General features: G+C 35.3%; 1 protein-coding gene and 1 pseudogene across 1 annotated transcript in view; both read right to left on the reverse strand.

The window, feature by feature from the left end:
- LOC131536085 (uncharacterized) overlaps positions 1–6,222 on the reverse strand; it is a 36,904-nt pseudogene extending 30,682 nt beyond the window's left edge.
- The window catches only part of LOC131535819 (gastrula zinc finger protein XlCGF57.1-like), a 509,738-nt gene that overhangs the window by 162,661 nt on the left and 328,211 nt on the right, over positions 1–18,866 (reverse strand). The window lies entirely within an intron of this gene.

Consider the following 18,866-nt stretch of genomic DNA (forward strand, 5'->3'; position numbering starts at 1 on the left):
CCGAGGCCCGAAGCCTGTTTTACTCTATTGAAGCAGAATCTAATCTCTAATCTCTAATCTAGATCTCTGATCTAATCTCCGTGATCATGTGACCGATGACGTTTGAGGCAGGTAGGGTCTGTCTTTGAGGCTTTGAATCTTTTAAGTCATTTTCCTATTTGTAGCAAAAAAGCTTCAAAGCCTCAAAGGCTTCATCTCCCCATATCTAGTAATATTTTTAAAGTTATAGTGGATTTGGGCATCCGCCATGACACTCACTGTGAGAAATACCGCAAGCGGAGTGATACAATTACAAACGGTGAAACTCTAATATTGCACTCTTATCAGCCAATCATTGGGCGCACGAACCTGCCCGAAGTTAACTTCCGGTCTGTGTTTGTTTACTGGTTTGGCTAGAGGTGCCGACTACAAATGCAGTTAAAGTTAAGGTTGTTGTGCTGTGGGATGCAGTGTTTCCCACACATTGATTTATTTGTGGTGGCTAGCCATGATATCAAATCTGACCGCCACCAATAGATTTTGAATAAACACAAGCATTGCACATTTCAAAAATCAAAACGCGGCGTGGGTGTTTTTATTTCAGTGAGTCCCTGAAGGAAACCAACTTGAGAAAATCTTGGATGTCATTTTCATTTCATCTTGAATGTAATGTCTGATAAAGCTGTGTTTGTGAGCGGAGCTCTGCTTTGTGTACAGTGTTACCGGGGAAACCTTGCTCTGTACCACTCCAAAAGCACCTCCTGCTGGCAGAGAATGACTTTGCATTTTCATTAAGCCAGTCTGACTTACGCAGCAAACATATTTTGCTTGCTATCAGAAATAATGTACTCTAGAGGGACTTTTTGTTATTGCTGCAGCTGTTATTGATTCTTTGCAGAAGTCTACGGGAAGTTACGTTTGAGCCACAAAAGCGTGCATGCACAGTAACGTTTATTTATGTTGTTGAATGTTGGTTGAAACCGTCTAATATATATATATATATATATATATATATATATATGCTCTTTTTTAAAGGGGTCATATGATGCTTTTTTAAAGATCATTATTTTGTGTATTTGGTGTAACAGAATATGTTGACATGCTTTAATGTTCAAAAAACACATTATTTTTCAAATACTGTACATTATTGTAGGTCCTCTATGCCCCGCCTCTCTCAAATGCTTAGTTTTCTACAAAGTCCCTCCTTCCGACAAGTGCAGTCTGCTCTGATTGGCCAGCTGACAAAGTGCATTGTGATTGGCTGAACACCACAAGCCGCGTCGGAACTGTAACACCCTTTCCATAACCGCAAGCTTCAGCATTCAAAATTAAAGTAAAGACAGTTAAAAATGTCCTTAATTTTACCATCAGTTCAAGCCCAAGAGAGGAAGAGAGTTGCGTGACAGACACAGTGATGATGCTCGTATGTGTTTGCAAACAAGCCGCGATTAAGACCATTTCTGACGGCTGTACACTCCGCTGTGATGTGACTCTCTCTCTCTCTCTCCCCACGCCTTATGCAAATATTTCCACATCGTGACGTAGACATGTGGGGGCGTGTTTGAATGAGCCATTTTAGGGGGGGCGTGGCAGAGTCTTAACTTTGATACAGAATATCTCTTTGGTTTTGAGACGTTAGTCTTTACAACCTCAGGGATCTTATCTATGCACAATCAGCTTGTAACACTCCAAAGAGAAAGGAAAACTTGAAATAGCATCATATGACCCCTTTAAAAGTCAACAAAAAAGGCAGTGCAGTGCACCTGGCGTTTTCAGACCTAAAAAATGCGTTCGATGTGATCGGGGCCTAAGACATTCAGCACTCTGATGCTGCTGTTACGTTGCATCACAAAATAAAAATGATTGTGATTATTGTCTGTTAAACAAAGGCTACCAATAATAAATAAAAAAATTAGGGCTGGTAAGCGATTACATTTTTTAATTTAATTACGGTTTGCTTACCCGAGTCCGATTAAAAAGGGTGGTCTGGGGTACAGTTCACGTGAATTCTGGTACGGTTCACTGCTGATGTGAACACAATCGTACCAAATTGTGGAAGTAAACCGCTAATGATGTATTATTTGATAAAAATGTGTGTTTGTGTGCATTTCACTCACTTTCCTGACGAGTGCGACTGACAAGCGCTGCAAGCAGAAAGCTGTATGTCTCATTTATGTTTGCCTTCAGCGTTCTTTAGAGCATTTGCCGTGGTTCAGATCCAAATCAAATAATATGAAAGCAGTCCAGCGGGGGCAGGGGGAGGGGGGGGAAAATCTAACTCGGGTTCGGACCAGGCAATCGAACCAAGTGTGAAAGCACCCTAAGTCATCGAGTCAATTATTCATTCATTTGATTCATTAAAATGGCTGATTCATTCAGGAGTGAAGGAAATGGTTCTTTATGAATGGTCAATTGAATCATTTACACCAATAGGTCTGAGCAGCGCCGCTTCAAATCAAACGTGCCTATGTCCAATGGTTCAACGCACCAAATGATTCACCCAATTCATTCAAAACGTGCATTAAGAAATGAAATGCTGCTGTGTGTTGCTTGGAGACAAACAGTTCTGCTTTGTCTTTATATTTTCGTTAGCAAAATTGAACAAAACAGACAACACTGTGTCTAAAATAACAACATTAACTTCTTACTTACTGAACTGCTGTATAAGATCAGTATCACATTTTCACTCATGTAATATTGCACCAAAGCCTATTGCTCGTGTGATATTGCTTAACTGTATGATGTGAATATGAGACAAAAACTCAAACAGGGGCATTTTTGCCCCATATCTTGAATTTTAGGGACATTCTAACTACGTTATCTAGGCTCCATCATGCAGTGAGTTGTTCCCCTGCGTCATATATTTGTCATCAATGCCAGATAACCCACATAGGTCTGGGGCGGGGCAAGTGCGTTAAATGCGTTAATAATTTGAATGCTTTATTTTTCATCGTAATTAATTAATCTAATTAACGTGTTAAATTACCAGCCCTAAAATAAATAAATAAATAAACTCTGTTTATGAATTATGAACATATTGGCCACCATAAGCTATAAATAAAGACTTTAGATGATATGAAACTGTGTCAAAGGTCTATCATAATCATGCAGCGTATACAGCTTCGTTTAGTCCAATGGAAAAGCTAGGCTCCACTGTGGTCACGCTACTCATTTGATGGTTTGTGGTTTGAAACTGATGGTGACAGCGCAGAGATTACACAAAGCTGTTTCTTTGCAAACATGAATATTAGCATAAGACTGTGATTTATTGAAACTGAGCAAAGAGACAGAGACACACAGCCAACTGATACCATGCCACTTCCAAATTTTTATTTTTAATATTTTTAATTTTAGTTTTTGAGACTGTTTTATGATTCAACGACGTGTCATTGAATAAAAATGTTACATGAATTGCCCCTGTCAAATCTATATAACACATTTTAGAGTGCATTATAACCCAGCATGCATCGCTTCTGAAGCACATTTACCAGCAGAGTTGCCAAATAAACCAGCAATATCAAATACTTTTCAGAGCATATAAACAAGCACAAACTAATTTCAAGCATTGGGGCAGAAGGTTAAGATCATGAGAAACATAAATTCAGTCAAATGTGTCCAAAACTTTGACTTACACTGGAAGTTGGCAGAGATTTAAACTAGACATAATTATTGATGTGACTTGTTTTCAGAATCAGCTCAAAGAGAGAAAAACAATGTACTTACCATCCAATAATACTGGAATTATAGCCACAAAAATTAACATAAGCAGCTCCATGTTCAGCTGAAGTTATGATCATCTCTCTGCATCGTCAAAGTGGAAATCTGAAAGTGATCTGGTGCACAAAGACAATGCAGTACAGGTTAATATTTAAACCTGTTTTATTTTCTTCCTTGTGACTGATAAAGAGTTCTGAAGAACAAAAGTTAATCCAGACAAACCAGTTCTGATTAAATGGAAAAACATCACTACTAAAAAATGAAAAGCGTCTTCAGCGGGTGTAGTCTCTGAAACTGCACACAGGTCTGAACAGGAGCCCTAAATTAAAATAGTGTTTGGTGCATTTTAATGACACAACAATTCTTTACAGTTTAGTCTGATTTATCTAACGTGATAAGGGGGTAAGAAAAAGAAAGAAAATGAAAGAAAGAAAAAAAGAAACTATCGAGTTGCTGTGTAACCTGTTGATTCAGTTGAATGACTGACAGGCATTAAACATTGCAGGTTTTGTTGTTGTTCTTGTTTTTTTTTAAATGAGTGTTTCCTCGTATTTCTAATGCTTCATAAGTTAAATCTCTCAGCAGCTCATCGGTTAGGCCTATTTTCTGTTGCTTGTCTCTCATTGGACACATCTATTTGTTATTATTGTTATTTGTTTTAACCTTCAAAGTCAAATACAAGTTTGTAAACAACAAAATTTGTAAATTGGGGTGACTGGGGCTAGTTGTCACACTTTTTACTCCAGTAAATATTTCTCAGAGTGAGTTTTTCTTAAAAGCTAATTTCTGTGCACGTCTGATATACACGTCAAATATAATTAATTAAATAATTTATATAACTAAAACTTATTTATTATGATTCATGTATGATGTTTGAATGATTGTTGTTTGTATTGTGAGTCCAACAGTGCAGTAAACTTCACTTCCCATTGTACTTCATCCCATAGTCTGTCATTAAAACGTCTAGAAAACCACAGTTTTGAAGACCAGTGAGTTTAGTTCAGAGAAATGTTAGTTTTTTTTTTTGGTAATATTTTAACAAGTAAGGTGTATATTTTCAAAAATATTTGTACAAAAATCCAAACTCATCACACTTGTAATGTCATGAGTCATTCTTTCAAAACTGATTCCATGCTTCCATTACAATTATAATGATTTCAATCAACAGAATCATTGTTTCAAAACATACGATTTTTGCAATATCCATTGAGAACATTTGCTTTAATCACTAAAACACAACATTGCGATCTTTCAGTTTAGTACTTTTAACAATCAGTTAATTCAAGAGCAAGATAGATGTTTCAAATTACCTGTTGCTGAAGTAATTACAGAAATAGAGGCAAAAACTGTCATGTTAGAAAATACACTCATGCAAGTCATGCAGAGAAATAATTTTGTTCTAATAGCTTTGATTAGAAACTTGAACTTGCTGAGTAGTGTCTTACTGCATTTTGTAGTCTATGTTTCCTTCGAATGAGAATATGTGGGATATACACAACATTTGCTGGTTATTCTTTACAGAGATGGTGATCTTGATGTCTTCGCAGAGGCCACAGAAATTCAGGGCATTGAACAAATCATAACTTTTAGAACTGCATGTCTGTTTTTTCTACATTTTTATAATGTATATATTTGTAACCAATGAACAGTGTGTAAGTAGTGCTTCCTAATTGTATGTCTTATTATTCAGTGTTTTTATTTGATAACTTGTTTTTATCTGAAATGTGTCTTTATGTACATAATTGATTGGCCGGTTGAAGCTTCCCCTTACTTCCCTGAAAGAGATGATGGACAGAGTGGTTTCAGCTCTGATGAAGAGTACAGTATATTCCACTGATTTCTATACGGCGTGTATAGAAAATGTTCAATAGTGCAAAAAATCAGTTTGTGTGAGGATCAGTGTTGAGGTAATTTGGTGAGAAATACCACTAGGAACAGATGAATTCCACTTGTGATAATGGATAAGGCACTGATCACTTGATGAACCTCAGGATTGTCTTCTAGTTGTCTTTCTCAGGGTTCTCTGGGTGGCTCGCCATCTCAGGATCACAGCTTTAGTCTCGGAAAAAAAACCTGACCTGTTTATACAAACAGTGTCGCAACATCACAGACAATTAACATGACTGTTAAACTCAATATATCTTTCATACATAAACTCAAACTGGCTGAAAAAAAAAAATACTATTTGAGCACTTATGTCACTTAATACATATGAAATCAGTTACATAAATGATAATCGTCTGCTGATTAGCATTTTTAAGCTCTTCATAAATACAATACACAGTTACAACACATTATACATGATATGTGAACACTAAATGCATACAAACTTGCATAAAACGCTTCAAAACATTAATACAACATATTAACACTTAATTTGAGAGAGTTGAACATCATGTTATTTTGAAACTCACCAAATCCGGAGGATTTCAACATAATTAATCAACCGCATCGGATCTCACAGGGTTTACAATCGCATATCATCTGCTTCATTACCATCGATCATCGCGCTAAAATGACCCAAATAAGATTTATACAAGTGTTACAACATCATACAACACATTATTTAAGCATATCAAACAAGGATGATTGTTATATTTACCTTTTAATCTGCGCGGATGACACTCGCGATCTGCGACTATGCGTCTCGTATCCGTGAGGTCACACACAGCGCGTTTCTCATGACAACCGTCTTGCTTTAGTTATTAGTTATTTTAATTATTTTAAAGTTTACATCACAGCAGAACAACTTTGAATACCCATTATATCAAGCGTTTCAGTTTTTTAAATTTTTTATTTTTTTTTATTGAAAATATAATTATTGCAAATTTTGTTCTATTTATTATCATTATTTTTAGTTAGCTCTTTCTGACCTGGGTTACAAGTAGGGATGGCTGACGCGAAACTGACGTTTCGACACAGTGTCGAGATCCCGAAGCGCAGATGTTTCGAAACACTGCTCCGAAGCGTTGCTGCGTCCCAATTCGCCTACTTATACTATGCCCTAAAAGTATGTACTCTTTTTGTGAAGAAAAAGTACATACTTTTGAGTATGTAGCAGAATAGTAGGCAGGCTTTGGGACATACTACTTCATCATAGCTGCTTCTTTAACGGACGCTCTGTTGCTTAGTTACGTGCATCCTGTAACTGTTTAAACTGCCCTGTTAATTATCTTATCACAGTTAACATCATCCACATTTCGTTTTATTTGATTTCCTTCCGTATTCCGGAGAGAAATACAGAAGCACATCGCGGGTCCTTCATGCCCAGAACTCTGCTCATGTGTTTGCATAATGATGCATTTAAAAGTTAATGAGCAAACGTATCATTATAAAAGTTCACAGTGTTGCTGCAGATGAAATATAACGTGGATAACATTAAATTAATATTTTTTAATCAGGTTAGAAATTGATTATCACTCAAATCACTTTCTCTACCTGTCCGTTGGTCTCGCATATCCGCCATGTTTGTAGTTTTTTAACACGTTTTATGCGTGTTTGTAGTTCTGATCGATTCATCGTCCACCGCGCAATGTGTTGTGGGCAACATTAGCCGTTAGAGTGTGCATCCATAGACGTATTAAATTATAAACACCTAGACGCCTCATTGGCCGCTTCGGTCCGTTGCTGCGATACGTCAACACGTCCGCCATGTTTGTGAGGTCAAGACTGCCTTAAAAACAAATGGAGGTAAACGGGGGAGCTGCGGTTTTTTCGGGATAAAAACACGATAACGTTTACATTTATCAACCGATTGCAGTGGCTTGTGATCTACATGGAGTTAAAAAATAACTCTGCCTCCAGTTATTCAGTTAGGCTTGGGAAATTAATCATTTTCTTAAGAAATTGTAAAAGCTCACACTCACGCTCGTGTTGATTTGGTTGATTTTTTCGGTTAACAATTCTAATATTGATGTAGTATAACTGTGACGTATACATGTAATGTAATTTTAATGTACGTTAAATGAAATTAAGTTGTTTCATTGCTTTGTCTTCAACCCCAACATTTGAGCTTTTCTCGTGCTTCAGGCCAGAATACAGCTCGTTCCCTTTGAAATACAGAGGGGGAAAAAATCTAAATAATACATCTTTAAGTACTAATAATTTACCATCATTGAGAAAATTTAATAAAACCAGCGAATACAAATCAAAAAGGGACACACTGGTAGTCTGCTTTTTATTTTCATAGCACTCTATAGGCTACAGATAAAAACTGCACAACAAGCAATAACAAATATAACTGATAATATATTTGATTTTTTAATATATTAAAACTTACAGTTACAGTGGTGAACTAATATGCACTGATGCACAGCAAAAATATAGTAAAAGTGATATGTAACATTAAAATGTATATGTAGTACAAGTTGTAGTAAAGTGAATAATATTAAAAGCGAGTACAACAGCACAATAACATAACTGATATAATAGATTTATAATAGCACAAGTTATATGTGTAATACAATAATAAATAAATGAATAACAATAGATGAACAATAGCAAGTAGAATATGTAATATCAAGGGTGGAATAATACAGAATAGACAATAATGAAGAATAAATTAATAGTAAATTATAAAGTAAATTAAATAATCGTGAAAAGTACAGTTTTATAATGGTATTTGTGTAATAATTATTAAACAAAGACACAACTAATGACAAGCAAAAAAATGTGGTCATGAATTCCAAATTATTTAATTAATGAGCTCCTTGAGTATTATATATATATATATATATATATATTAGTTGTGATAACAAGACCTGACTAATAAAGACTAATTCTCCACTGCTTCCCTCAAGATTTTCCTATATTTTCTAATGAGAAAAATGTCAAATGCAGTCTATAGTATTGTGATTGACTGAAGAAACTGGTTATTTTTAAATATTTGACAAAAACGACAGAAACATTTAATAAGGTAATTATATTGTTATAAAAGTTACCCTTACAAAGGTTAAAAACTGCTCCTGGAAGTCTGTTCCGGGGAGAGAGAGTGGTTTGAATATGATCAGGGTCATTCTGGCCATTCATTCAGGGCTATTCTGGGTTTTAACGAGTACAAATACAGCATTAGGCTGTGAAGTATAGTCTCTTGGAAATGTAGGAAACATGCTTTCCTCAGCTTTCCTTAAGGCTTGCTTTGTCCTGTTTGCAGTTGGCTAAAAAAGAAAAAACAAATAATTTATATCATCAGTCCACAGTTTTATGACAAGCTATGAAATCCTTATAATCAAGTGATGATAAACTTGCTCTTTGTAAACGAATAGTGAAATTAAAGAGAGATGCTTTAGCCCGCGGGATGATATTTTGTGGCCCCCCTACTTGACATCAAAGTTTAGTGTTAGTGCGGCCCGCACGTTGTTCTCAAACGCACCTTTTTGCTGAGTCTTGCCGCGCTTTTATTTATTTATTTTTTTATCACTTACATTGTTTCCCCTACCATTATTTTAGGGGGGCGGCCCGCCTCCACAATGGCACCCCCCGCCCCCCTTGAAGGTCAAGTTAATTTTATTTTCTCTATAGCGCCAGACCACAAAAGAAGTCATTCAATGTTACCTTCCCTATAGAACAGGTGTATACCTTGTTCTTTTATTAAACAAACTAAATAGCCTTGTTATGTTATTTATCTTATTTACAAGACGGCGTGTCATTTCTGTCTCTACGTTACATGGTCGCGCTCTCTGTATCGCGCGCACAGCGGAGTTCCGCACCGGTTCACACACACACACACACACACACACACACACACAAACGTAAGCGCACACAGAAGTGAGCATACTCCCACTCCTCTTTGTAAATATTAAGCCGCAAAACGTCTATTTAAATATGACTTCTGCGTGTCTCTGTGCTAATGTATGGCGCAGACGCGCGGGTTTGTTTACTCATACTGAAGCTCGCGACGCTTGCGGCGATATTAACGTCTGTCGTCTCCAGAACTGCTCTGAGAGTCACTTCATGAGCATTCGAGCGTTTCATTTGAGAAAAACTATCCTCATATCATATACACAGAAATGTAAAGGTATTCACGGCTTATAAAAGTTCGGTTTTACTTGAAGACATTGGGCAGAATGTAATAGGCTACTACTAGTAAAACTATTAAAACCTTATCTTTAAGGAATAATCATACAATGCCCCTTTATTTTTATGTCCGGAAAAAACGGGCAAATGTGTCTCCCCAGCTAACAGGGAACGTTCCCAGAACATTCACTAACGTTCTTTAAAAGTTGTGTTAATGTTAGTACAAAACGTTATTAAAATAATGTTTTTGGAACGTTCTTATAACATTGTTAAGGTTCTTGTAAGGTTGATAGAAAACGTTCTTAGAACAACGTTCTTGGAACGTCTTTAGGACGTAATTTGTACTTAATGAACATTCTTATAACGTTGATAGAAAACGTTCTTAAATCAACGTTCTTGGAACGTCTTGAGGACGTGATTTGTACTTAATGAACGTTCTCATAATGTTGATAGAAAACGTTCTTAAATCAACGTTCTTGGAACGTCTTTAGGACGTCATTTTTACTTGATGAATGTTCTTATAATGCTGATAGAAAACGTTCTTAAATCAACGTTCTTGGAATGTCTTTATCACGTTATTTGTACTTCATGAACATTCTCATAATGCTGATAGAAAACGTTCTTAGAACAATGTTCTTGGAATGTCTTTAGGACGTGATTTGTACTTAATGAACATTCTCATAATGTTGATAGAAAACGTTCTTAAATCAATGTTCTTGGAACGTCTTTAGGACGTGACTTGTACTTCATGAACGTTCTCATAATGTTGAGAGAAAACATTCTTAAATCAACGTTCTTGGAACGTCTTTAGGACGTCATTTTTACTTGATGAATGTTCTTATAATGCTGATAGAAAACGTTCTTAAATCAACGTTCTTGGAACGTTTTTAGGACGTTATTTGTACTTAATGAACGTCCTTATAATGTTGATAGAAAACGTTCTTAAATCAACGTTCTTGGAACGTCTTTAGGACGTCATTTTTACTTGATGAATGTTCTTATAATGCTGATAGAAAACGTTCTTAAATCAACGTTCTTGGAACGTCTTTAAGATTTGATTTGTACTTAATGAACGTTCTCATAATGTTGAGAGAAAACATTTTTAGAACAACATTCTTAGAACGTTATTGTAATGTAATATAATTTCTAAATTAATAATTAAATGCTAAATGTTATGTTGTTATCAAAACATTCTGAGAACAGTATTCATGTCCTTATGATTGCAGGCTACTTTATGAACATTACCATAATGTTGGGAGAAACATCTTTAGAAAAAAAGAAAAAACAACTTATAGGCTATATAAAACATGAATAGAATAGAACCGAATATGATAGAAAAATAAAATGTATTTAAATATGAAACTACAACCTCGATTAGGATGTGGCAAATCACCTGAATGAGTCACTGAATCTTTTATAATTATATACTTTATCATTATTAATTATATATCTTTTATAACTTATTGAAGTCATAGGCCTATAGTGAAATGTCATACACTGTAAATCAGTGGCATTGCTAAATTAAATTAGTTAATTTAACAAAAATTTTTATTTCAACTCAATATATATTTGTGATGTGAACTCAAAATCTCATTAGGTTAAGGGGAACTCAATCTAAATAAGTATAAATTAATTTAATCTAAAAATTAGCTTAATTCATGATTTCTAACATTGTTTTTCGAGAAGTCACGTTTGATCTCTCTCAATATTAATTAAATAGCCTTCATAACTAAAGATAATATAATAAATACATCAATCTGCTTCATATTAAGCATAGATCAATCCTTTTAAAGAAATTAATTTTACTCGAGACAAAATATTATTTTTCAAAAACCGCGCGCATTTTTCAGTCAGTCTCATCCGCCCCTCCCCCACAGCTCACAGTCACGGACGGGATCACAGCCGGATGGCTCGCGACGCGGTCACGGAAAATAATAGGTAAGCATTCACTTCTGTATTCTTATTTAAAGCACTTTTGAACGTTATTTTGTGTTTTGTCAACTTTATCTGAAGATTAACCAGCTCAGTTATCATTGTAATGTTAGCTAGCAAAGAAGCAAGGAGCTAACAACCAACCACATCAAAGTTATCAACGGCAAGTGTTAAATATGCAGTGTTATACGCAACAGTTTGTCAGTGATAAATTAAGATTTGTGTGCTTGTGCGTGTGTGTGTGGGGTTCTCACAGCTGACAGGATGTCGTCATCTGTAACCGTCACTCGCCACAGTACTCAAGCAAGGTAAAGCAAAGACATATTCTCTGTATTACAATACGTTTAAACTTTTAGTTAATCATTATTTATTATCCGCTTTGTCAGTTTCATCTAGAATATCCATGTGATGCTGATCAAGTTTACTAAATCCGCCGAACGCAGTGAACAAAGGGGCTGAGGAGCATTTATAATGGCTGTTTTGTTAACCTTAGTTAACATTTTACACAGTTATTTGCTCCTCACGTTGTCTTTCTTAAAATTCATACTAACAAATTGTTGTCATGCTTTTGAAATCAATCTTTTCAGTGCAAAGGCAGCGAGGGGTCATTTGCAACAAGACGGCTGATACTAATATGGGTCTAAAATAAATTAAGTAGTATTCACATTAAACAAATTGATGGGCTTTAGTGTTGTACAAGATGTAATTTGTCACCTTATAAACAGTTATTTAAATTCATCGTTCTTCAGTTTTTATATTTTGATGAATTGCTATTAATGCAGATGTAATGATGACCAGAAATGACCAGCAGCACAAATGTTAAGTCTTCTGAAGCAATAGTATACTTTTGTTTTGTGAATATTAGATTGAAATTTAAACCTAAAGATTGATCAAATCGTGAATAACGTTACACAATACAGATGAAAAATAACAAACTAACATCCCACAAGAATGACATCTAAAGACCGGTCATGTTTGATGTAATGTAGTGTGCCACCAATTTGATTCAGACTGAATTGGCAGAGTGAATAACATCTTAAATTTCAGTTTGTCTGTCATTCCGTCAAAGTCTTTTGGTATTTTGTGTTGCTTCAGAAGAATACCAGTGAAGTCTTAAGTTCTGATTATAGTTATACATTTATATACTTAACTAATATAGTTAATAAAACTTCTACTTTCCCTTATCCTAAAGTTGCTTTGTTTTTTATAAAGATGTCAGGTAATTGCTAATGCTAAGTTTGTAGTGGTTAAAAATTGTCTTGTTATGATTCATAAAAATAAGCTGTCCATAAATGTTGCTTAATTGTGAGTTAAATTTCTCTAATTTTGTGTTTTGTCTTCAGGGACAATAATGGCATCAACCATTCAAGTTATGATCCTGGCAGCTCTACTACTATCTGAAAAGTAGTCTCTGCAGATATTGTCAAGATGCACAAGGTAGGACACATGCCAGGACAACTTTATATTTACTTGGCAATATTTAAAAATTTTAGCTGAGATCAGCATAGTTAAAAAATTAAATTCTGTCATGGTTTACTCACCCTCATGTTTTTCCAAATTCATTTTGAATGAATTTCATTCATCTTCAAACGAATGTTTTTATTTTTGATATTCATTCATCATTTTTGTCTTTCCATTGGAAGTCTAGACAGTCTTTATTTTCAAGCTTCAAAAAGTTTATAGTTTAGGCTTTGAGACATAATAATAGCTACTTATACCTTCTGTTATTTATCTTGTTTCTGAATACCTGTAAAATTTAAAGGATTAACTAACAACTTACGTGTAACTTGTTTTTTTGCTCTCAATGCCATTTTGACAATGCAGTTTTTTTAATCCATGCAGCATTTTTTTTTTAAAGGAAAACATTACAAATTATTCTTTAACAATTTAACTGATGTATTAATAGCAACAATTCTTACTGTCAGTTAATGGTTCAATGCTAGCATCCCTACCCAGAAACACCTACTAGAACCTATTAATCTTACCTGTTTTATCTCTGAGTTTCCTTCCTTAACTGAGTTCATGTAACAGTTTATTAGCTAATAACATGTAACAAGGCAACTTTTGCCATTTAATAACTTTATTGATAACTTCTAAATGTTATCTATATTTGAAGGGATTTTTCCTGTTTCAAATTGGTATAAAATGGAAATTGCAGTTGACTTAACTACCCTATTATGACGTATTTCCAGTAGTGTGCATGTGTATACCTATCAAGATGAATAAATTAGGTCAATTTATGTTGACCTAAAAATTGTTTTTTGGAAATGACACGATGAAAATGTATTATTTGAATGTTTATATTTTTCTTAATCTAATGATGCTTCAGAAGACATTTTTCTTAATGCTGCTATGAAAGTAGCTTGTCAATGAAAGTAACATATGCCAAGTCAAATGAAACTACCTTTGACTCTTGAGTAATGTAATATTTGTAGAACTCACAGCACAGATCCTAATAATTTTTTTGGCATAGCCACACTAATTATTTTATAGGCATTTTGTAATATCACTTTGTAACCTCAGCCAATCTGTTTACTTTATAGATGGAGCGTGGAGAGACAGGAAATGGACCACAGTTTTCAGCACCCACACCCCACACTCAAATTCATATAGAAGTCCTCAATTATTAAATGTTAATATGATAGTTTATATTTAGCTGTGAAGTTATAGTTCATTGTCATAAATATTAAACTACTTATTATTATTATTATTATTTTACATGATATGCAAATTTCACCAATTTGTTCAATGTGTTAATTAACTTTTTGAAAGTGACTATCTTTAATAATTCAGATACCTGTTGAAATGCACATGTAATTATATACTTGCTCGTATCTGGAAGGTTGTGTTAATAAAAATGATGTTGAAAGCAAATGTTGCAATACTGCTAATCTTAAAATAACATTTTATTAAACTAAACTTTGTAATGTTCCAAATAAATGTTTTTAGGATGTTGTATTTTTAAGAAAATGTAGGTGGAAATAAAGTTGTAGGAACATTATGCTAACCATAAAATAATGTTCTAGGAACGTTAAGCAAACTGGACATTTTAACGTTCTTGGAATGTTCCAAATAAACGTTCATATAACGTTATATTTTTAGTGAAATTTAGGTTGCAAGAACGTTGTAGGAATGTTATGCTAACAAAAAAATAACGTTCTAGGAACATTAAGGAAACTGGACATTTTAACGTTCTTGGAATGTTCCAAATAAACGTTCATAGAACGTTATATTTTTAGTGAAATGTAGGTTGCAAGAACGTTGTAGGAACGTTATGCTAACCATCAAATAACGTTCTAGCAACGTAACGCAAACTGGACATTTCCACATTTTTGGAACATTCCAAATAACGTTCCCACAACCAAAACAGAACGTTACAAAAACGTTCTCAGAACATAAATTTGTTAGCTGGGTCAGCTGTGTGAGAGGAAGCGCTGCCAGGTCTCTGGCAGCAAGGAGTAGGCAAGAGAAGCCTATGTTCTGAAGAACCATTCATGTTCAGAAGGACAGTTCATGAAGAACCTTTCATTTTCAGAAAGGAACGTTTAAATTCAGAGGAACCGTTAATGATCAGAAGAAACATTCATGTTGAAGAACTGTAAATAATAAAGATTGAGAAGATTGGATAAGTTGTGCTCCTTTTTTTGGAATACTTGAAACACTTTGGAATACTTTTTTTGTGAAATTTAGCTTTAGCTCCATCCCTATCCTGACAGTCTGACACGGTCTTGTCAAAGTGCTCACTGTACATATTGTGCTCATAACACAATTTAGTTTATGATATGAACTACAATATAAGTTAAAACTTAATAAGAATTCATTTAAACTTTGATTTCTTATAAAGTCTCAGCTTTCACTGCTTACTAGCCATATCGCTAGCTATTAATAGTCTGACACTGGCTAATTAAGCTGTCAACATAATGCTAAAAATGACCAAAAAAACATCCAGAAACAACTGTTCAGTCTTACCTGTGAAAGATAATACCCCGAGATCTGTTGTTATTAATGTGCGACGGTCTGTGATGCCCAAGCTGCCGCTGAGTCAGGTGTGTTTTCTTCTGTCCCGGTATGAGAGTTCTGGAGAGTTGCCCGCACCAATATGGCGGCGCCGTTGACGTGTGGTCGAGCGGCCAATGAGGCGTCTAGGTATTTATTATGTCGAAAGCTGTGTCCCAAAGCTAAGTGTACACACTTCGGAGTGCGCATTTTAAGTGCGAATGCGTCACACCGACACTACGAAGACTGTCCCAATGTGAAGTGTACACACTCGAAGTCCGCATTCCAAGGCCGATTGCATCACCGCGGCGCGACGAAAGCTCCCATAATTTGAAAGCGACTTCAAATGCACCCTCCGTTTCCCAGGAAAATGAAGTGTGCATCTATGGACACTTCGCACCCTACCATATCCCAGAATCACTTGCGCGCAGTTGACGACGGTGTTCATATTCAAAGAACACGGCGGATTTTATTTGTTTTGCAAAAGCTTTACAGTTTTGAATGATATCTTGCATCTTTATAACCAGCCAGCATTGGTATAGCCATATCGCGCTGGTGCCAGACACAACATATTTTTGTGACATTACAGCCAGTTCATTATCAAAATAAAATACAGTTAAAGGAATGTATAAAAAGTTAGCTGCGTTGTCCATTCTGTCGCGTTCAGCGTGATGAAAGTACAAAGTCTATAATAAATAATATTTTAGCATCCAGATACGTCGCGAATATGTAAACATTTGGATTCGTGCCAAGGGTATGCATCAGTTTCACCTTTAATTTGTTTTTGGATTGACATTTTTATAGTATAGGCTATATCCTTAAGTTTAGAGGATTTGTTGTGGAGAGAAACTAATAACTGTGTTTATAATGTTTGTAAACATTTTTATTTACTGCCATTTTAGCCTACATAATTTCTGAATGTAATAGTAATGCGACGCAACTATGTTTTTTTCCCCCAAAACGCAATTTTATACAAGTAGCATTTTTTTTTTTTTAAACAATGCAGCAAACGTTTTTAAATATCTTTTTAAAAAAATACTTTAATGTCTTTAAAGCATTAATAGATTTTTTTTTTCTTTCTTTTGTTTAGTAGCCTACATTTAGGCAAATCTAGAAAAGATGATGCTGGCTGTGACTAAGCACAGCGGGTTAAGATACCATCTCTTCCCTTTTTTTTTTTTTGTTTGTTTGTTTGTTTTTTCTTTCTTTTTGTGTAAAGAAAACACTGTACTTTATTATTATAGGCAAAGACAATTAAAAAAAATAATAAATAACGATATTAACGGTTATTTTTTCTACTCGAACCGGTTTCGGAACGGTATTAATAGAAGAATGCAGGAACAGAAACGTTAAAATATGATTCTGCTCGGAGTGAACCGATTGAATTTTTTTTTTTTTTTTCGTTTTCAGGCCCTGCTGTCAGAGCCTCCCCGCTCAGCCCAAAACCATTAAAAACCTGTCCAGCGCTGGCACATTCAGCTTTATCCTGCAGTACAGGGTCTGGTCTGATTTAGGGAAAGAAGGAAAATAAACATTGTTCAGAGCTATGACAAAGTAATTAGTAAAAGAAATATTGAGGTACTTTAGTGAACTGCATTGGGGGAAAATACTAGTCATATTTAAATCCTTAGTTGAAGGGTTCACCCAAAAATGAAAATTCCAAACCTGGAACAACTTGAGGGTGAGTAAATGATTACAGAATTATCATGTTGTAAAAGACCACATTTTTGTAGTGTTATTGTCCTGTGAGGGAAAAAAAATAAATAAATAAAAACTATTACTTCACATTTGTACGAGAATACCTAACGAATGTCAAGTCAAGTCAAGTCACCTTTATTTATATAGCGCTTTTAACAATACAGATTGTGTCAAAGCACTTAACAGTATCAAATTGGAGGATAGAGTGTCAGTAATGTATAATGATAAGATTAAACACTCAATTTTCAGTTAAAGGCATTTCATTATTGAATTCAGAGATGTCATTGTCTAGCTCAGTTTAGTTTAAATAGTATCTGTGCAATCAAATCGGCGATAATCAATGCATATTTTGTTTTTTATTTATTCAGTTTTATTTTTATGTTTACTTAATTGCCTAAAATCAGGGTTGCAAACCTTTCAAAATATGTTCACCATGGTCAAGACGATAAACTATTATAAAATCGCACATTGGTAACATATCAGTCAGCGTTTGAACTGGTATGCGTGTGCATGATTTTGTATTTTTTCATATGTATCATTACATTATTCAAGTCAGTTCAAACGCAATGGCTGCATTAAAAGTTGTAATCCAGCAAGGACGCAGCAAAACAATAAAATTTACCCGGCCACGGTCTTTGCTAAACCTGAGGTACATCACCCGGCGCCGCCGGGGGTGAAACATTCCCACCATCTCCTCCAGTAAAATATAAAAAAAAAAATATGTGCAATGCTGGCTCCATAAGTTTTTTTAAACGACCTGTCAGGATGGCAGCTCTCATCTCGCACCGTTGCTACGCGACAGGAGCCGCGATCGGGAACACCTGGTGGCGCAAATAGGAAATCCTGCGAAGGCGGAGCGTCTCATGCACTTCGGAGGCGTGGCCTTAGAAGTCCGTACACTCCGAAGTGTGTACACTTAGCTTTGGGACACAGCTTATATGTGCATCCATCTGCACTTCGAATTCTAACCGGAAGTAGTAGACCATCCGGGAATCTTTGGCATACTTTTTTCAACATACTATGATTTGGGACATACTAATTCTATTTTCGAGTAGGAATATTTAATATTTAGGACGGATAGTTTGCGAATTGGGACGCAGCACGTGATTCGAAACACCCGTACACAATAAACGCGGTAGACTTTAATGAACAGTAAAACAAAGGCAGAATACCGTATAACTCCAGGCTGGCACAGTATTGACAACGAATGCAAACAAATACAGAGCACCGTAACTTATTTGAGCTTTCCAAAATAAAATCAAGAGCGGTAACTGATGTTATACTGTGTTCTGCCTTGGTTTCTCCGGGGCTTTTCTCAATGATACTTAAACACATGTCCCAAAATGATCAATAACTCATTTTCGACCAAAAACGAAATTATGGTGTTTTGTCTTTGCACGGCAGCACTGCTGTCACTATAGAGGGGCGTGGTTTCAGCTCAGCTTCACCCACGTCCCGCCTTTTTGGCGGCGGTCGGCTCCGCCCACTTTAGGCTTCAAAAACGCTTTACAGAAACCTACGGGTGACGT

Source organism: Onychostoma macrolepis, chromosome 03 (assembly GCF_012432095.1).
Source record: "Onychostoma macrolepis isolate SWU-2019 chromosome 03, ASM1243209v1, whole genome shotgun sequence".
Classification (NCBI taxonomy): Eukaryota; Metazoa; Chordata; class Actinopteri; order Cypriniformes; family Cyprinidae; genus Onychostoma; species Onychostoma macrolepis.